The following is a 21,088-nucleotide window of genomic DNA, read 5'->3' as shown; positions in this document are numbered from 1 at the left end:
CAAAGTATACTTAATCAGACGGCTTTTCCTTTGAATTTGATGCTTATATATATTAGCCCTAGTGGCACCACTTTACCAAAATGGTAACCTTTCTACATACGATAAATTGAACACTTCATACTGGTTATTTGGATATTTTTGTCACTCAATTGTTCACACTTGGTTGGGGGTAGGGTTCCACATGGTGGGCCCTACCTCCCACCATGTGGATGTTCTCCTCAAGGATGGGGGAGGGCCACACACACACACACATACACACACACGCACACACACACACACACACACACACACACACACACACACACACACACACACACACACACACACACACATTCTCGTTGAGACATTAAAACTTTGCTACTTTAAACTATATCCAGACAATACGATACCTTTACTAGCCCATAACCAACGGGAGCAAAACCCTATGTACAAAGCAAATAATAACAATGTAATGGAAATGGCCTATGAATTTTGAGAGTAACAGAATTAGGAATTAGATGAAGCACTTTTGTGAGATTACTTTGTGAGCATAGCGGGTGAACTTAAGTGATGGTAGCAACATAAACATGGTACTTAGTGAACTTGGCATGAACAATACTTTTGCAAGAGAGAGAGTTTAGAAAACATGACAATAGTTGAGGACCGGATTCATACGGAGCCGGCGGTCCCCCCTCCAATAGGCATTTGTATTATAGTTTCTTCCATCAAGAGAGACTTGGTACAATACATTCTTTGTGTTCCTTGTGACCTAAGTGATGCAATGAAGATGGAAAGCTTCATGCATCACAAGCATAATATAAACTTTGTAGAAAGCATTAACTATCCCAAGGCCTCAAACACCTTCTAAGGTGGAGAGAGTTAGCGGGGAATGAGGATAGGGAAGAGGAAGAAGAAACATTCCATAGGAGAAAGAAATAGTTCCTCACTTATCATTACTCTTCTTGCTAGCATACATAATAGCATAGTAATGAAGATGGAGAAGATGGCAAGCTTAAGCATTGAAGCATGGCTCTTGGTTGGGTTTGCATTCCATAGCCAAGAGTGTTGGTGTAGGCTCTCACTTCTCACAAGCTTGGAGAAGGAGTTGGAGTTCCTCAACTTTCACCAAGTGAGAATGGTTCCACAAAATGAGTGTGTGTGGGGTGTATATCCCCCTAGCACCCCCCTTGCTTGCTTGGGGTGAGTTGTGACTTTTCCACATGCTGCAAGCTCATTGGACCCCTCTCCCCCTAGCCAATCACATGCAACATGCAGTCAAGTACATGGTAGTCTTTTGACAAATGTCCTCCTTACCCCTTAGAGAGAGAGAGAGAGAGAGAGAGAGAGAGAGAGAGAGAGAGAGAGAGCTTGAAAATATCTAGATATTTGTTGGATGGAGGTAGAAGCTCATTGGACCCCTCTTTAGTCCAACCAATAGCATTCATGCACACCATGTGGTTAAGCTTAGGGAGAGTCTGACATGTGTCCCATGTGTCCTTTGAGAAAAGGGGTGCCTTTTGGGTGAGTGGAAGGTTAGGTCAAAGATTCCCCTAACTTTGGGACTTTCATGCATAGGAAGCTTCTCAAGCACCTTCCTCATTAAGTTTGTAGGGTCTCTTTCTGACTCAAGCACCTTACCCCCCATGCATGGGAAGCTTCTCAAGCACCTTCCTCATTAAGTATGACAAATACCTCAAGTACCTTAGTCATCAAGCATGACAAGCACCTTAGGTGGAGTTCCCACCTCAAGCTCAGTCCTAGCTTGCCTAAGGTCAAAGGCAAGTTTAGGTCCGGTTCCCACCTCAAGCTCAGCTCTAGCTTGCGTAAGGTCAAAGGTAAGTTTAGGTCGGGTTCCCACCTCAAGCTCAACCCTAGCTTGCCTAAGGTCAAAGGTAATTTTAGGTCGGGTTCCCACCTCAAGCAAAGTGTTACCATGCACTGAGCGATTTTTTCTGAGTAAGGACAAACCCGAGCAAGTGTTTGTACAGGATATAGTAAATTTTATCGTCAACAGAATATTTATCATTTTTTATATATTCATGCACCATTAGTTCATTTATACACCAATCGTCTTTTCCATGTCGTCTTGCCCTATCTATACTACAAGGCTGTGATCTTCATACAAAGGCACCCTTCTTACACGACACATCGCCGACAAACACCATTAATTATGAAAGACTTCTTTTGTTACAATAAAATCATATTTCTTCTCAATTGACCAATATATGATTTTTTTAATCAATTTACAAAAACAACAATCAAAATTTATAGAGTTCTATGCCTAATTTTTTTTATAAAAGCATCGTCATAACTCAAAAAAGTTAGTTGTAAATGTAAATTAAATAATTAGGATCTTTTTACCATACAATGTGACAACCTCAAAGCTTAGGGGCGTGAGTCTTCATATGAAGACCTTTTTTCCCAAAAGGTTGAAGATGCTACCCCTTTCTATTTTGAATCATGGTTTGAAAAAGTATGGCAGATGTTAGATATCAAGAAGGCCATAACATCCACCACTCAATGGACAAGCACATTATAATTGTAATATGCTTTACATCCTTGCTCATGTGGAATATTCATGTCACCACCAATTATAAGAGGCAAATTCTGTTCCAATCTATGAAGTTTAAAGCCATGCCCTACTCTAAAGGGTAGTATTGGAGCCTTCTTCATAATGACAATGCATTGTTTTGCAATTGATCATGTCCATCCACTAAAAAAAACGATGCTAAGTGAGAGAACCTTTCAAACCATTAATGATCACAACAACCATTAAAGAATGATTCATTGATGATCACACCAACCAGGAAACCTATATTAATTAGTGAATGAACCTAGGGCAATTTGCAATCAACGAAAAGGTATCTATTTCTTGATGATAGAAGGAAATAAGACAGTCATATAAATATATGATGCACAATGAAGAAAACATGAAAATGCTTGTTATTGTTAGCCAGCCTCTCAATAAGGTAATGATTGTCTAGCTTCTGCAACTATTTTCTGACATGGTAAACTAGCCAGACCTGATGCTAATCAGCAAACTGTGAATTCGACAAGGCGTTCTCAACTTCCTACCGTACCGGCAAGCCTTCACTTCACCTCATCAAGGCCCCCAGGCCCAGGTCACTCCCTCGAAGCTTTGTTGAAACTCCAATGTTCTCAGGACAACACAATATTCTCTCTCTCTCTCTCTCTCTCTCTCTCTCTCTTTGAGAGAGAGAGGATTTATTTAATTGCAACATAGATAAAGAAATTCACAAAACAACCAAGATTTGCAGGCAATCGGCAAAATACAAGCTTTCTGTCTACAGGTAGCTATTAGGAAGATGGAAGCTACTCATATTGTATTGTGACTTTTTGTAGCTGTATGAGCAACAACAAGGAGCTTCTCTTGCCCTTTCAATGGTGTTCACCTCCGCCAGTGGCCTTATTGGCCATGTCCTTCACTACATCCCCTGCCCGCTGGAAGGCATTGCCAGTGCCCTCCTTGGCTTGTTGCGCCTTCTGCTGTGTGGCGCAAGCTGCCTCTCCTGCCTTCTCCTTGGCAGCTACTATCATTCCCTATGCGTTGTGTTGAGCCTCGCCGGCCTTCTGCTGGCCAAAGCCCTTCGTCTCCTCGGCTTTGTGAGCTATGATGTCCTTAGCATGCTATGCGTGATCCGCCATCTCTTCAATTCTTTTTCTAAATCTTCGACGAGCCCAAGTGTAGAAATCTCCGTGAAATTCTCACAGTTTTTTAAAAAAAAACTCTCACAAAGAGCGCGCGCCGGCGCGCGCTCTTTCTGAGAGCTTTTTTTAAAAACTGTGTGAGAGAGAGGGAGAGAGAGAGAGGAGTTGCCTGTCTTGTGCACTCGTTGATCATCTCTAGACCAGCCATGGCGAGCTCTGTGGATTCTTTGGCAGTTGTTGCTCCCTTGTGCGCCCAAGAAGAGAGCCTTTCCAAGAGCTTCTCCGGCCTCACGCCCACTACCCTCGGTGCCCCCAAGAGCGCCAACCCGCTCGCCATCTCCAACGGCAACCGAGTGAGCGCCATGCTTGTGTGGAAGCTGTATGACAACAAGAAGTATAAGACTCTATCCTACTTGCGGCCTTTGACAAGCGAGTAGATTGCGAAACAGGTGGACTTTATGGTGCGGAATGGCTGGACCCCTGCATTGAATTCGACAAAATCGAGAGCGTGTACCGAGAGCACTTCCATGGCATCGGCTACTACGATAGGTGATATTGAGTGATGTGGAAGCTGCCCATATTGGGCTGCCAAGATGCCTCTGCGGTGTTGCATGAAATTGTGGAGTGCGCCAAGGAGTACCCCGAAGCCTTCATCCACTGCTGGGCTTTGACGCCAAGAGGCAGGTGCAGATCTCCGGCCTCCTTGTCCAAAAGCCCTCTGTCTAGAAATCAATGATTTATCCTTGGAGACAATGACAATGCGTTCGTAGCCCTTTTTTCTCTCAAGGAGACCTTGTGAACATACACTTTTGTAATGATGAGGCACATCACCAAATTTTAATTCATCTCTTTTAAGAGCCTTGCTGTGTGGAGTGCTCTGCCCTATTTTTGTATTCGTTACCATGCCGCCAATCATTCTAATCATGTAGAAATTTCTAGGAGAGAGAGAGAGAGAGAGAGAGAGAGAGAGAGAGAGAGAGAGAGAGAGAGAGAGAGAGAGAGAGAGAGAGAGAGAGAGAGAGAGAGAGAGAGAGAGAGAGAGAGAGATAAGCCAATCCCCATCGTTGCCCTTTGCCAGTCCCCACTAGCAACTATGGACTCTCGACTCCTAGGAATGCCTGCTCTCCCTTCCCTACCTTGCTTGGTCCAGCATGTTCTCGATTCTTCATGCTTGTTGGTAATGACTATGGCGATGTTGCTGATACTCCATTTGTCGCCTGTTGTGATGCCTCCCAACACTTTTCATTCAAGTACTACCCTCCCTTTGGCCCCACCTCCTCAACCTGCCGCTTTCTCATCGCAATGTTGTGCCGTGATCCATACGAGTAAGGGTCTTTTGTGCTATATCCTCATTTTTTTAAAGGTTTACTAGTGTATTTACATGTCCTTCAAAGAGAGAGAGAGAGAGAGAGAGAGAGAGAGAGAGAGAGAGAGAGAGATTGAGAGAAATAAAGAGACCTATAGAACATGGAGGGCTACTCTATCAACAAACAGCCCATGGAGATGGTGTTGGCAACCCAATACATTCTAGTAGGTAAAAGTTGTCGAACTCTGGCACACGACCCTGGAGTAGCTCTCTTGCTTTTTCTTACCCGTGTTGATGTTGTTACCATTTGGCAATGCAAACTGTGCTCACGAGGTCATCAATATTGGTCCTGCATGTAATTAATAATCAAGACTAAGACTATAAGCCCATGGGTGGTGAGCTTCAACTTCTTCAACACTACAAAAGGCTATTCATATTAGCAACGCTCAAAAAAAATAATTCCCGGCGTCGCTATGAGCGTCGCAAATTTACAAGTAAATTTGCGACGCTCATAGCGACGCCGGCTGGGCTAAAAAAAAAAACAGAGAGCGCCCAAAAACTCAGATCTCAGATCTGAGTTTTTCGGCGCCCTCAGCAAGGAGCAGGTAACGCTCTCCCTCTCTCTCTCTCTCTCTCTCTCTCTCTCTCTCTCTCTCTCTTCTCCCCACACACACACACACACACACGAGGAGAGGAAGGAGAGCCAGGTATGCTCGTTCCCTCTCGTCACTCTCATGTTCCCTTCCCCTCTTTCTCTCTCCCTCTCTCTCTCTCTCTCTCTCTCACACACACACACACACACACACACATAGTGTTTTTGAGAGAGAGAGAGAGAGAGAGAGAGAGAGAGAGAGAGAGAGAGAGAGAAAGAGTACAAACATAAACAAAAACGCACACACACATACATAAACAAAGAATGCACACACACATTGAGAGACGAAAAGAGAGAGAGAGCATGCATAAACAAAAAACGCACACATTGAGAGAGGAAAAGAGAGAGAGAACATGCATAAACAAAAAACGCACACATTGAGAGAGGAAAAGAGAGAGAAAACATGCATAAACAAAAAAACGCACACACATTGAGAGAGAAAGAGAGAGAAACTAATTTAACGTCGTAGGAAACTAATTAAAATTAAAAGACCTAAAGATCTAGCCGACGAGGAGTTGAACTCAAGACCTATTATTCAAGAGGAAAATGGCATAACCAATCTATCATACTTGGCATGGGTGATAGAAAGGTTATACCATTTATCTCTTTTTATTGGCACACACATCCACACACGCGCACACACACAAGAAGAAGAGAGTTATAACGTCGTAGGAAACTATCCTAAAAGACGTTAAAGATTAGGTTAGATGTAGACTTACGTTAAATTAGATTTAGGTTTATTTAAGTTAAATTAGATTAGATTTAGGTTTATTTTTAGTTAGATTTACGTTTATTTACGCTAGATTTAGATTTACGTTATATTAGATTAGATTTAGGTCTCCATAGACTGCGATGCCTGCATGAAGCGGGTGAAGAAAGCCCTCAATGGAATATAGGGTATTGCTGCCTTCACTCATGGTGGGCTCCGTCGATCCAAAAGTACTGGTGAAATGTCTTCAGAAGATAGGGAAGAAGGTGGATCTTCAGGGCGGCAAGAGTCACTACATCCCCGACAATGACCATCTAGACAACCTCTAGTCATTCAACAGCAACTTCAAAGTTAGTAACAAGAGCAAGAACGGTCCAAAGGGCCAATTGCTGTCGTCAGATGTGGATGGAGATGAGGCAGCGTCACCGCCGGAAGTTAACTCTCACATCTTTAGTGATGAGAATGCCAACTCTTGCCGAGTTATGTGAAAAATTATGTGTTAAATCAGTTTTAAGGTTCTTATAATCCCTGTTAGTTTAGTTCTTTGTTTTTAATATAACATAATTTACGTTAGATTTAGATTTATGTTATATTAGATTAGACTTAGGTTTATTTAGGTTTACCCCCCCCCCCCCCCCCACACACACACACACAAGAAGAAGAGAGTCCAAAAGACGTTAAAGATTAGGTTAGATGTAGACTTACGTTAAATTAGATTTAGGTTTATTTTTAGTTAGATTTACGTTTATTTAGATTTACGCTTATTTACGTTAGATCGAGTCCACGCAAGAATTACTTACGGTTTAGGGTTTAGAGTTAGACGAATAGTGAAAAGATCTACTGTGAAAAGATGTTAAGATGCTGTGAAGTGCTACAGCTAGAGAAGAGGCAAAGGGGTTTTGTCCACTACATGCAGTATCATGTAGACGTGGGTCTGTAGATTTCTTGTACCCACAAATATAGGTATTGACCAATAAAGATGAGATTATAACCCGGTGGTTCTGATCTCCGTGCACCTCTAGACCGAGGTGTGCGGGGATTGGACATGACTAGAGAATGTGAGAGAGAGAGAGAGAGAGAGAGAGAGATAAGACGAAGAATGCCAATAGAATATTAAATTTGTTGTCCAGGTTATAAGATTTTTATCCTCATTATGAGTAGTGACGAGGATGTGGGACCGTCCAACCGAAACACCTATCTCTCAACGAGGGTCTTATGTCCTTGTAATCAATGCAAGCATGCTGTGCGACGGACAAGACGTGTTTCTTTGCAGCAAGTTCGCAAATTTGGCGAGTTCGATCCATCTATTATAGATCGAGTTGTTGCCAATTATAACTCGTCGGACTCTGACGCTGGCCAACAAGCAGCAATCTTGCAACCCAATAGACGTGTTCGCAGGCGCTTTGGTCAAGCAGCATATGTGAGGCCACAAGATGTAGCCTTTGACAGCTCGGGGGATGATCATGCAGAGCACATTCCCAACGAGGCAATGTTTGAGCCCGAGATTGATGAAATGATCGAGACGATCATGGATTCAGAAAGGCTTATCTATGATGATATGAAAAGTGAAGCCGATACGCCATTGTATAATGGAGCACGTATGTCTAGATTGAAAGCACTCCTGGTTCTTCTCAACATGCAGGAAAAGTTTGGATGGAGTGACACTAGCATCACAACGCTTTTCAGGTGATCTATTACAATTAGTTTACTTTAATAAAACTCTAAATGTATAATGATCTGATAGATTTTTACACGACTGTATCGTATTTTTATGTTGTGTAGATTGCTTAAAGAGCACATACTACCAGCTGACAATATGATGCCAGATTCCCGAGATGAAGCAAGAAAGATTTTGCGAAACTTGGGGATGGATTACAATTCTATCCACGCTTGTCCTAATGACTGCATTCTTTTCAGAGGGGAATACATAGACATGTAGAAGTGTCCGAAATGTGATTCCGAAAGATATTGAGTAGATCTCCACGGGACAAAAATTCCACAAAAGGTTTTGCGACATTTTCCTCTGCTTCCTCGCATCAAGCATTTCTTCGAATGTAAGTCAATGGCCGCCCTAGCATCATGGCATGAGGAGAATAAATCTTCGGATGGTGTGCTATGAATTCCTGCAGATTGCGCAGCCTGGAAACATATAGATGGAACATGGTCAGATTTTGCCAGGGAAGCTCGAAATTTGCGCTTAGGCCTGGCTATGGATGGCGTAAATCCATTTGGTCAAAGATCAACATCTTACAGTGTATGGCCCCTTGTCATCGTCAACTACAACATTCCCCCGTGGTTGACTACGAAGAAGGGGCACCTATGGCTAAGCTTGATTGTGCGAGGGCAATATAAAGTGGAGAATATGGATGTGTATCTTCGTCCACTATTGGAAGAGCTACAACAATTGTGGATTGGCATAGAGGTGGTGGATATGAGCCGACACACAGGACGACGGAATGCTTTGATCAGAGGCATTCTAATGTGGACCATACATGACTATCCCGGGCTAACAGAATGCTCAGGTGATCTATTGACACTCCTCACTCAGACACTGTAAATCTTGTTTTTTCCCATAGTTGATCTATTATCATGTGTATACATGCAGGGCTTCAAACAAGCGGATACAGAGCATGTGTCACATGTGGACCTAGACTGAATGCACGTAGGGCGCCCTCACTGAAGAAGCAAATCTACGAAGGTCATCAAGCGTATCTTCTAGAGAATCATGTGTTACGCGACGGCTTTTTGGGAAGAGAGCCACCAAGGATGTCTGCACAAGCATGGTTAGAGCAAAAGGAGATGTGCGATGACGGATTGCCTCCAGGGATGAAGAGACTATCTCTATGGTACGAGTTACCATACTGGCCCCGACTCATGATCAATCACTTGCTCGATCCAATGCACATATTCAAGAATGTGGGTAATCTACTATGGGACCATCTGACCGGCAAGAAAGATACTTTGGGAGCCAGAGTTGACCTTAGAAATGTGGATCGTATGGAGCAATATTGGCCGCAAACAGCGTCTGATGGATCGATAAAACTCCCTAAAGCACCATGGATTTTCACAAGAGCCCAAGAACGCAAAGTAAAAGAGACCATTCGATCTTTGCGGACCCCCACTGGCGTAATGCACTCGCTCTGAACGTGTTTTACTAAAGAAGGAAAGCTTACCGGTTTGAAGTCACACGATTGGCATAAAATGTGTCAGGTACGTTCATAGTGGACTTTAATATCATTGCATAAAATGTGGACTTTAATATCATTGCTGCACATACTTTACAGTTTATTTTACGGGTTGCCATTGAGGGATGTTTGTCTCTCGACATCCGTAACACAATCTACAAACTTGCAAAGCTGGTGCAATGGATCTCACAAAAGGAGATCAACGTAGACTCCATACCATTCGCCAAACTAAATGCTGCGGAGCTTGTGTGCATGTTTGAGAAACATTTTCCTACTACCATGCTAACCATTCAGGTGCATCTTCTTGTTCACATAGTTGATGAGGTGGAAATAGCTGGCACAGTTCATTCCAGATGGATGTTCTTCTTAGAACGTTTCATGAAAACGCTTAAGGGATATGTGCGTCAAAAGGCACGTCCGGAGGGTAGCATGGCAGAAGGTTGGTTGGTATCAGAGTCCCTAGTGTACATTGGAGAGTGGCTAGACGGATTTGATAAAGCCCGGGACACGCTATGGCGAACCATAGATGATAAGCGCATATTTGGGATTGTCATGTGCAATCTCGGTGTTGAGAAGAAGATGACGGAAGATCTAGAGGCTAAAATCAACCGATTTTGCATGCTTCACAATCCAGTGATGCAAAAGTGGATTTCACAATATGAGGATGCAAAGCAAGAGCGACAAAGGGCACGAATCAAGTGGAGACGGGGAAGAAGACCACCGATGCACTATCCGACGGGTCTGGAGAGCCTACCAACATTCATGAGCTTAAGATGGTTGCACAACCAATTGAAAAGCGCACAACAATGCGGTGACGAAGTGACAGAGGAAGAGTGGGAGTACTCTCGGGGTTGCGCGACCAAGGTAAGTTTGCAATGTACGACTAGCTAGTGACTTTATTTCTAAACGTTTGAACGGCCACTCATAATCTTTGTTCGTTGTAGTATAAGTCATACACAGCAACATGGTGTAAAGGTCGACATTTTAGGGTGGATCGGATCGACAAAAAGCGTTTTACTCAAGATTGTGGAATCATGGCAAAATTTGAACAGTCTAGTTGACGACGTTCCTCTGATGCAGATCCTGTGGTGGCGGAACTCACTTACTTCGGCACGCTACAAGAGATTTTGAGGATCGATTACAGAGGATTTTTTGTCGACTTGTTCGACGTGCAATGGTTCAAGATAATCATGGAGGGTCACAACGCTACTGTGCGTAGAGGAGAGTCTAGTTTTCTTGAGGTGGATTCTACTAAGAAATGGACTGACCTAAGAGACACTTTCGTACTACCCGAGCATTGTGAACAAGTAAGTATGTAAATAGTTAACATCCCCTTTTACAAGTTATGTGCTTGAAAGCTCTCATGTAAGTTATGTGGCTCTGGCAGGTAATATTTCATCCTACAAAGTCTACATCAAACTGGTGGTACGTCATAGAGGTAGCCTCTCGTAGTGCAAGGACGTATGAAGGCTACCATGTGCCAATCACAACGGCATCAATGGAGGAGATCAGAGAAGATGCTCAATCAGAAGCCGCTGCGGTGGTGCCAGACGAGCATCAAGATGCTACTACTCTATATGGGGTGCATGCAGAGGATCTACAAAATGAAACAGAGGATATGTGTTTAAACGGAGAGCTCTATATAGATATAGGAAGTTATGCTGAGTTATGCGAGGATGAGAGAGAGATCTCTTAAAGCCACAAATATTGTATTTGAACAATTTTGCTCCGTGTTGTAAAAGCTCTGGCTCTCTAAGTACCTTCCATGGTGTATAACGCTCTTTTCTACTCGCGCTCACATCTTTTGATTGAAAATTCTGAGTTTTCGACTTGCCTCTTCTATCACTCAATTCATTGCGTCATTGTATTTATATGCGTCATTACGTCATTGTATTTAATGGTCTTTGCATCATTGTCTACTCTATTCATTCAATATTAAGTTTAAATATTCGTGTGTTTAATGCAAGTATGGATGATGAGGAGTTTCTTTCTTCTTTGTCACCGCAGCAGAGACAGTGGTACGTGGAGCGTCATCGCTCTGGCGCATCATCGCGCGTTCCTACTCCATCCGCATCTCCCTCTCTTTCGGAGCATTCGGCGCGCTCCGAAGCTTCGGTGTCGACGAGACGATCTTCACACTCGTCTAGACACCGGCGCTCTAGTGGTGGCGGTGGCGGTTGTTGTGGGGATTCCGCCGCCGATGCCTCCACACCACCTCGTGTTCGACGAGGCTCTTTACCCTCCCCTTCTTTGCCCGCCCCCACACCAGCCACAGCATCGCCATCTACGCCAGGTTTTGCGCGGCTGACTGTTCCTAGCAGCTACACACCTCTACCTACTCCGCCAGGAGCCACCCCACTCGACACTCCTCGCTTTGGGGCCCAGACGCCGGTGGAGACACCTGACGTCCGTACCCCCATCGACACGTCGCTAGAGACCCCTGCCGGGACACCCAGGTTCACGCGTCACCGGCCAGAGGGCTTGCCTTACTCCGTCGACTTCAGCGGCGACATCATCATGGATGATGACGGCAAGGAGGTGATCTCGCGCATGCGTGGTCTTTGCTCTCAGCTATTTAGACACTACATACTAAACAAATGGAGTGAAGTACCAAGTGATTTAAAAGATAGAGTCATCAGCATACTTCCCGTTCCAACACGGGATCAGCGCTTCAATGAATACCTGATGAAGATTTGAATGCGCGAATACTGCAAACACAAGCGTTCCGAAGTGCAAAAAGCAATCAAGCATGGGTGGAACAGGCCAGATTGGCTGGCTAAAGAAGATTGGAAGAATGCGAAGAAAGCAGCGCGCGAGAATCCCGACAAGTGGAAGCAACAAAAGTATGCAGCCAGAGCGCGAGTAGAGGCAGGGAGCTCGCACCACTTGGGGAGCGATGGATGGGCATCATTTGAGGCCGATTTTGTAAGTGTTTTCGCATTGCTCTTTATGTTCGATAGTTTAGGGTTTATGAGTTTTTTAATTCTAACATAATGAAATCTTTGTATGTTTTGACAGTGGTCGATGACAGGACGTGATCCCACACCGTACGAGCGCGAGTACGCAGGCAGGAAGGGCTTAAACGCCCTGATGGACATTCTCAGTTCTCGCGGCGGCATGGTTAGTATTAGGGTTTACTCTTTTCTATTTTTTGTATTGTTTTATAAATGTCGTTATATGTTTATACTTACTGAAAGCTGTCTTATTGTCTTTTTTTTGCAGAATCCGACAGATACGCCGCTTGGACGCGATGAGACGTCTGACTAGACGACGTTAGTTTAGCCGTACCTAGATAGCATTAGTTTAGGGTTTCTCATAGCTTATGTATCATGAGACGGATTTTATACGTCTTTTTGAACCATGTATATTATTACATTTGTCACCGCAGTTCATTTTGCCAATCAATTCTTTATGCCTATGATGTTGTACAATTGTCATTATTACATTTTCCAATCAATTCATTTTGCCTATGATGTGTACAATTGTCAATTTTACGCTTGTCAATTTTGCAAACAATGCCTCTTGTGGGTGACTATTTTGGGTCTATTATCTACCCTTGCACTTTTTTTAAAAAGTGAATCAAGTACAATATGGTTGATGGGTGGCAGGGCATTCAATGCCCTGTCACCAAAAAAAAATTCTCTCGGGCGTCGCTATAACCGTCGCTATTTATGGCTCTGTAGCGTCGCTATAGACTTCTGTGTAAACATCGCTATAACCGTCCCTATGACCGTCGCTATGAACGTCTCTATATAGCGACGCTCTCGTAGCGACGCTATTAGCGACGCCGGGGGTTATAAAAACCCAGTGTATTTCCGTCGCTAACAGCGTCACAAGAGCACACAACCTCTTGTAGTGCAAGTTATCTTTTATGCCTTCAACTTGGAATATCAACATGCCATTGTAATGGTTCCGAGTGTTTTAGCCCATCAAAGGAAACACTCTACCTAAACCTTGTTCAAAGGGTTTTGTCGGTCAAAAATTTGTGGTTGATTTACCATTAAAAATAGGTGCAATCTTGAATTAATTTTTTGTTGTTGTGCTTGAAGTCACCTAAGAAATCATGTTTGGTTTTTGTTTTGTATATGTGCCTTGCCCTATCTCGCTCGTTTTAGAGATTGCTTGGAAAATCTTGCTCGAGCTTTGAGATTCCTCCCTCAAGCTCAGCCCTAGCTTGCGTAAGGTCAAAGGACTTTTAACACTAACCATCGGAGGTCTTTAATGAAGCTAACCCTAAGGTCTTTTAAGCTCCATTAGTTCATTGCTCTTTGACAGACCATCTCTCATTTGGGCCCCTTTACCATTGGCCCCATGTTGAGATAGATCCGTAAGCACATGTCTATATTCTAACCCTTGTTCATGTTTATTATCCCACATTAAATGATAAGTTTAATATGAGAAAATCATTTGGGTTTGTTAGATATTAGATTTAATGAAAACAATGACACCATTCGGTAGATTGTAAGCCTCTAGCTATAGTTTGTCTTGAAATGAGACTAAAATGTGTTTTGTTCTAGCCTTGTGCTGGATATGAACTGCTACTTCACACGGGCAACATACCTGTAGAAGAATGTATTTAATGGTCTCTGTGCTCATGTTTGGGCCTTAGACATTCTTAGTGAATATTTTTAGCACATTCTGTTTTCTCTCTCCTTTAGTGAGTTGTTGCTAGCCCACCCTTTCGCACATACGCACTTATCTTGATAAGAGATCAAATGAGTTGAGACCTAGATTGTTTGTCTTATTGTATAATTTGGAGGGCATATTGCTTGACCACTGCTTGTGGATTGTATGTCAAGAATATGATCGATGTGTCATATCGAGTGTATCATACCCTTATGTACACAAAGCTCACATCTTGAGATAACTATTCTAAAAGTGGTAATTTAATGTTAACGAGAAAACTTTGCCACCTGGATGCTTGCAAAACAACTCCTAAAATCCCATTGGATTGAACACATGCCTAAACACTAGTCATACACTTTTACTTATCATGTTAAAGCTTTTCATGTTGACTCAAGGGAGGAAGTTTTTGTGGTTAAAAAAATTATATGGTTCATTTTTTATGCAGTTTGTGTAGCCTGAGCATTTGTGTGGTTTATTTTTAGTGTATCTTGATAAAGATCACACCTTCTCTCTTATTTTGGATCACAGGCAAGGACAGGTTGTACATAGCCTGTTTTGTGACGATAAGATGCCCCACACACACGCACACAAATACAAAAATAAAATTAGCCACAACTTGGCTGAGGCTCAGAATTTGTTATGGTGTTCACATGCATTTTCTCACACTCTTGCACATTCACATAGCGCAGGCAAGCCAGTCTTCAAACTTCATTAGGAAAAGTTTGGACTCAAAAATGGGCCTTGTAAGAAATGTCAGGTCAGCTTAGAGAGAGATAATAAAAAGTCCTTAATTTCATTTTTGATATTCACTTTCAAAAAAAATCGGATATCAGATTTGAGGGGTATGTTTATTAAAACTCTCAAAAAGTGTTCAGACAATGATAACATACGACGGCTCCGAATTGAACGCCAATTGTCTCAATCTTTTGGATTTTTCAAAACTAAGATTTGGCGCTCAACGAGGTGCATTGAATGTTATTCTTCTTCTCATTTTCGCATCTATCTTGCTTTCCGCCTGCGCGCAGTCTCCTCCTTTGAGCTCTCTTCCATTTGTTTCACTCTTGCGCTCTCCTCTGTTTTGAGCTTTCTCATTCACCAAGTCATCTCAATGTCATTATCATCTTCACACAGAACTTAGACGAGGAGTCAAAATGATGTGTATCATATGCATATCGAACTGTCTAGAGAATATGAGCCCCTCCACAAGAAGAATAAGCGAGGCATCCTTTCCGAAGCTTCAAAAGAGAACTTCAGATTTCAAGGTAAAAAAAGCGTCGATCTTTGGGTGGATGGCAGGATATATCCTGAGCATCCTATCACCAACTCAACTCCACCGTTCAGAAACATAACGTCATTGTTGAACTATATAGGAGATGGTTATTCTGGTTTATATGGCTACACCAAGCATTTAGCGGCCAAAAGTGATATTCTTAAGCTTGAGAGAGACCTTGCACACAAAGAAAACTTTTGCTTGAAGCAAACTGTGACAGAGTGCGCTCAACAACTGAAAGGCAAGGACGAAAGCATCACGCAGGATCTCAGAGAAAAAAATATTGTCTTGGGTCCTCGGTTAAGAGAACGACGCTTACGAGACATTGAACAACTGAAGGTTGGTTCTGGGGGTTTGAAGAAGAGGGTTAAAGCAATCAAGTAGGATTATCATTCAAGCAGGTTTAATTCATCTTTACATTTGTAGTTTTATATCTTACTTTTCATATTTATGCTTAGATCGTTGTTACATCCTCAGTCAAATATTGACAGCAACACACCAACTTCTTCAATTCCTTATGGTCTCATACTAAAACGCAAAGATGTCACCGGACTTTTGGACGATAAGCGCTACTGTAAGATTGTTGCTAAGCAACTTGACACTCTTTTGAAACAGAATCAACTCCAAACACGTGATGTTCAGTCAATTCTGGATGAAGCCGGAATATCCAACAAAGGTTATTCTGCAATTTTTAGGTATGTCTGGTGTTTGAATCAATTGTCTTCACCTGTCAAATCAAATGTCTACAATTTTTAGGTATATTGGATATGTGTAGCATTTGAAAACTTGGAAATAGTCCATTTGCTTAATTTTCTGTTTACAGAACTATGCAGCAACAAAGTAAGAAGTTCAATCTCAAGCACACGTTGCTGCCAAATCCTTTCTCCATTCGAAAGACAAGACTAGAGGTCAACCAGGAAGTGCTTCGGACATTGGGCACTCCTTTTCACATTGAAGAAATGTACAGATCGCCATCAGCAAAGGAAGTGGTCTATGACAAATACAATAATATATTTTATGATTTAGTAGCTTTGTAGACATATATTATTCAATTGTTCTAGGTTTCTCAAGAGGAATGCAATGGAGTCTTGAAGTTTGTGCTTAAACTGGATGAGTACGAGCTAGTGAAAGAGACAAAGGTTGAGCGTGTCACAATAACACTTATGAATAGAGCATTAGATGAAAGCATTGCTTCAGACGACCCTAGAAACTTTAGCGTGCAATCCGAAAACAATATTTTCTTATTAGCCACATTCAAGGTTTGATATCAACAAGTTTTTGCTTAAGAAAATGATTAGACATGTTTCATTTGATTGGTTTGGTTTTCCCATTTCAGGTGCCTGCAAAGAATTTCGATATTCTTAACTGGGTTTTCCATCAAACAAGTATTCCTGAAGTCATAAGCAAACAAAGAAATGGAAAGACACTCGATGTATTAGGCATGGATTCATACACAGTAGAGTGGCATATGGCTGGAGATCTCAAAACCCTAAAGTGTATGTTCAACATCTCAAAAGGAGCAACAAGTAAAAGCCCTTGTTTGTATTTCATGGGAGGAGTCATTGGTCTTGACAAAAGAAATTGGAGGAGAGCACCGGACAGACACTTGCAGGACCTTAACTTTCGCCCAGTGTTGGATATTCCACTCTCTAGAGTACATATTTGCACGATGCATCCACTCTGCAGAATCATTGAGAAACTTATGTTTCTGTACATTTGTTTTGCTTGGACCACTCGGACATCATCAACAAAACAAAGGGCTATATTATCATTGGAAACATTTTTCTCAGATATGGGCTTGCATGGAGGACATGTGAAAATAGAGTAGGACGAGAAGAGGTCTAAGAATGGTCAAGATGTGCCAAAGAAGTTGTCTATTGGCGGTGTGAAAGCCCGTCTCTTCTTGTCGATGCCAACAAGTGGCAGACAACGCAAAAGCCAAAGTGCTCAGGAAAGGTTGACATTGAGATACAAACGGTGGAGAAACCTGCACAATGCAGTGGTTGACCACGCAGAAAATGGTGCAGCAAGGACTCGCAAAGCGAACGTGTGGAAAAGTTTGGATTCCATATTCAAGTTTTGTGAGCTCAATACTTGGAGAGATACTGACTATACATTGTTTCAAGACGCTCTGGAGACCTTCCACAGGTCTTTCATAGCTGCATGGACAAATCAACACATAACTCATTACATGGTATATTAATTTATTTGATAAAATTGTGATTATATATTTACATATAAACAATAGGCTGGTTTTTTTTTGCAGCATATCATATGCAACCACATGCCTTGGTTTGCTAGGCAGTATGGTAGCTTGGCTATATGGTCTACACAAGGTATGGAGAAAACTCACTACCAAGCCCGTACTGGCTATTTCAGCCACACTCGTCACGGAGGTGGTGCAAACAAAGCCAACACTTTGGAGGAACTACATCAATGGACTTATCGAAAACTTATGCATAGAACACACCGAAAGGAATGTGTCAAAGACAGTCAGATTGGCCAAGCAATGAGATTAGCAAGCAAACGACGTAAGAAGGAAATATGGGAGTCATCTTCTGCGGCATCGCGACATACAAAGTGGCGACTTCAAAAAGAACGCACTGGAAAAACTTGGACAACTCCGACCCAAGTTGTTTGAGACTTCCAGCTAAAGATAGCGCGTTGTAACACAATATAATTTTTTGTGCCAAGAAAAGACAACCAGTCACAAAAGTGAGAAACATAATGTACTCATTGTTTTGATAGAAAATGTACTATTTTTTGGCATCGACAATATACATTGGAGCTTCTCTATTCTTCATCTTCGTCAGGAAAAGTTACAAAATATTCTGGCCTTTTTGCCTGCCGTGTGTTATCGTCTTCTTCTTGCCTTGGTCTTTTGCAACCTAGTCCTGCAGGTTAGTTTGTCGACAGTACATTTGTCTCCACCTCCACAGCCACAAGAGACATTTCTTCAGTAGGCAGATGCGCAATTGGTTGTTTATTGCGAAACATAGCATGCTTGTCATACTCTAGTAATTGTGCAGGGTCAGTGATTCCGCATGCCAAACCATATGCTGCTTGGATCAAAAAATAGCGACTACGAAAACCATACATTCCTGGCCCTTGGCCAAACATATACAATGCGGCCTTTTTTTTCTAAAAGCATTATTTTATCTGCGTTCCACCTGATGACGGCCCCTCCTAAAAGTGTCTTCAACGTCATCAAGGGTAGCTCCGCGTTGTCATTGGAGAAGGACGAATGGAAGACCAAAAAACTCGGATAATTAAGATTCTTTAAGTATTGGCCGAGAGAGGAATTCTTCCCTAAATCTCCCATGCCTCGTCCACGAGGGAGAGGAATGAAGGTATCATCATAGACAACCAGCTGCAACAAATTAAAATTATGAAATGAGATAAGTAGTAACCAAAAAGGTAAGGCAAATAAAAAAAGATTACCTTCTGGTTTTCATCTTCCTCAAGTAAGTCCTCATTCCATAGGTTGATGCTGCCCTGACCTCTAGTGGGAGCATTGGAGGTTGAGGCCAAAGATGATGAAGAAGTGGTTGCCTTACCCATTTCTTCAATCCCTAGCTTTTTTTGCACTTCCATGAACTCCTTTTCTGTTGGAAGCGTGCGCTCATACCTAGCAACATCATCGTAAATCATCACAAGTGCACTTGCGGGGTCAACGAACTCATCGTCATTTACATGGGCATCTATAACAGAATACTTGTCGTGCTCAGGGTCAATGACAACATCATCCTCTTCGAGATTCTGTGCCACAATGGCAAGGCAATAGTCCTCTCGAAGGTCAAAAAGCTCCATAATGTCGTTAAGCAAGACATACTGCAAATCACCAATAGGTATGGTAGGTAGAACACTAGTAGGCAAAGCACCCTCCGGAAGCTGCATTCCCTCTGAAACCTGCAAGGCAAGGCTTCCCCGAGACTTGGGCTCTTGACCCTCCCCAGTCTGATCCTCTAGCGAGGCCTCTGTAGCATCAGCATGCTCATCCAAAATTAAATGCAAATATAAAATAAAACCTGCCACTCGACACTCGACACTCGACACTTGCGGTTATGAAGTGTACACTTGTGGTCTGTTATCCGCAAGTGCACTGGCAGCTTAAGGCAACTCCTAGAAAATATGTGTTTCTTGGAGGAGTCCAAATTGATATCCTTCATGTGAACAAAACGAACTCCTTGTATCTCGACAATGCCACCAGACATTTGCTGCTGGTAGGTCTGCTCAAAACTTGATAGGTAATGTTGTGCGGAGACAATCCACTCATGCAAAGAAAAATCTGGATTGAACATCGGCCCGATCTCTGTCTTGCGCTGCTGAAGTCCAATGCGGTATAGAAAATGAGATAGTTTGTCTTGGGGGGCATCCTCAGAGCAAGGCACTTCCTCCTCTGCTTCAACATTGAAGGGGTCCATTACGGAAATTCAAAAGCGAAGATAGACGAGAGAGCACAACATCCAAACAAAGGGGGAGCAAGTCATATTTATAGGACTCCCGAGGACAATGATAACATCGATTGACGTGCATCATGGGGCCGGCGTGCATCATGCAGTCGCCGTGATGATTACGCCACGTGTCAGCCGCCGTGGAACGGTCGCGCCACAACCCGAAAATGGTGCCGCCACACAAAAAAAGCACCGATATCGCGTTTTGGAGCGACAACTTCTTGTCGCGTCATAACGCGATACGGCCAGTCAAGAGTACTGCGGTCCGCCTCCTCGCGTTGTGCCGTGACGCCTTTTTTGTCGCGCCACGCGTGCATCATGCTGTCGCCGTGATGATTACGCCACGTGTCAGCTGCCGTGGAACGGTCGCGTCACAATGCGAAAATGGTGCCGCCACACAAAAAAAGCACTGATATCGCGTTTTGGCGCGACAACTTGTTGTCGCGTCATAACGCGATACGGCCAGTTAAGCGTATTGCGGTCCGCCTCCTCGCGTTGTGCTGCGATGCTTTTTTTTCGTCGCGCCACGCGTGCATCATGCAGTCGCCGTGATGATTACGCCACGTGTCAACCGACGTTGAATGGTCGCGCCACAAAGCGAAATGGGTGCCGCCGCTCTACAAAAGCAACACTATCGCGTTCTGGCGCGACAGCCAGTTGTCGCGTCATAACGCGATATGACCAGTGCAGAGTATATTGGTCCGCCTCCTTGTGTTGTGCCGCGACATACCATTGTTGCTAGGGCAACCTGTTGGGGCGCTTTTGTCCCGATGTGCCACGTGGTGCGTAATCATTATGCTCGCACGCTTCCCGTCATGCCTCGCGATGTCATGATTAATGCAGCCGCCTCTTCTCATTATACTTATTCCGCTAATATAAACACCCCCCCCCCCCCCGTTTTTTTTCTCAACGTTTTTTCCGAAGTGTCTCTAGTCACTCTGCCTTTTTACCCACGTCCAGATTTCCATATTTCCTCGCATTCTCCTCGTTCAGGTCATGGCCCGCACAAAGCAAACAGCAAGGAAGGTTTATTTAGGCCAGTCTGTTTCGCAGGGCCAGGCTAGCTCGTCTACAGCGCAACCGTCAACATCGCATGGGATTCCGGGCAAGACCATGCTGCAGTTACGCGCAATAATGTGAAGAAGAAGATACGAGCAGAATAGGAGCGTTCTACTCGAACTTCGTAAGCTCCAAAAGCACATTTCATTGGCAATACCTAAACTGCCATTCCAGAGAGT

The 21,088-nt window shown here is 43.2% G+C and overlaps 1 pseudogene; it reads left to right on the top strand.

Moving 5' to 3' along the window:
• Positions 1-3,854: 3,854 nt before the first annotated feature.
• On the top strand, positions 3,855-4,505 carry LOC147458328 (ribulose bisphosphate carboxylase small subunit, chloroplastic 2 pseudogene; annotated as a pseudogene).
• The last annotated feature ends 16,583 nt before the right edge of the window (positions 4,506-21,088 follow it).

Source organism: Adiantum capillus-veneris, chromosome 5, assembly GCF_014529385.1.
Source record: "Adiantum capillus-veneris isolate H3 chromosome 5, ASM1452938v2, whole genome shotgun sequence".
NCBI classification, from domain to species: Eukaryota; Viridiplantae; Streptophyta; class Polypodiopsida; order Polypodiales; family Pteridaceae; genus Adiantum; species Adiantum capillus-veneris.
Note: the sequence above shows the minus strand (reverse complement) of the source record. Positions and strands in the feature narration are given on the sequence as shown.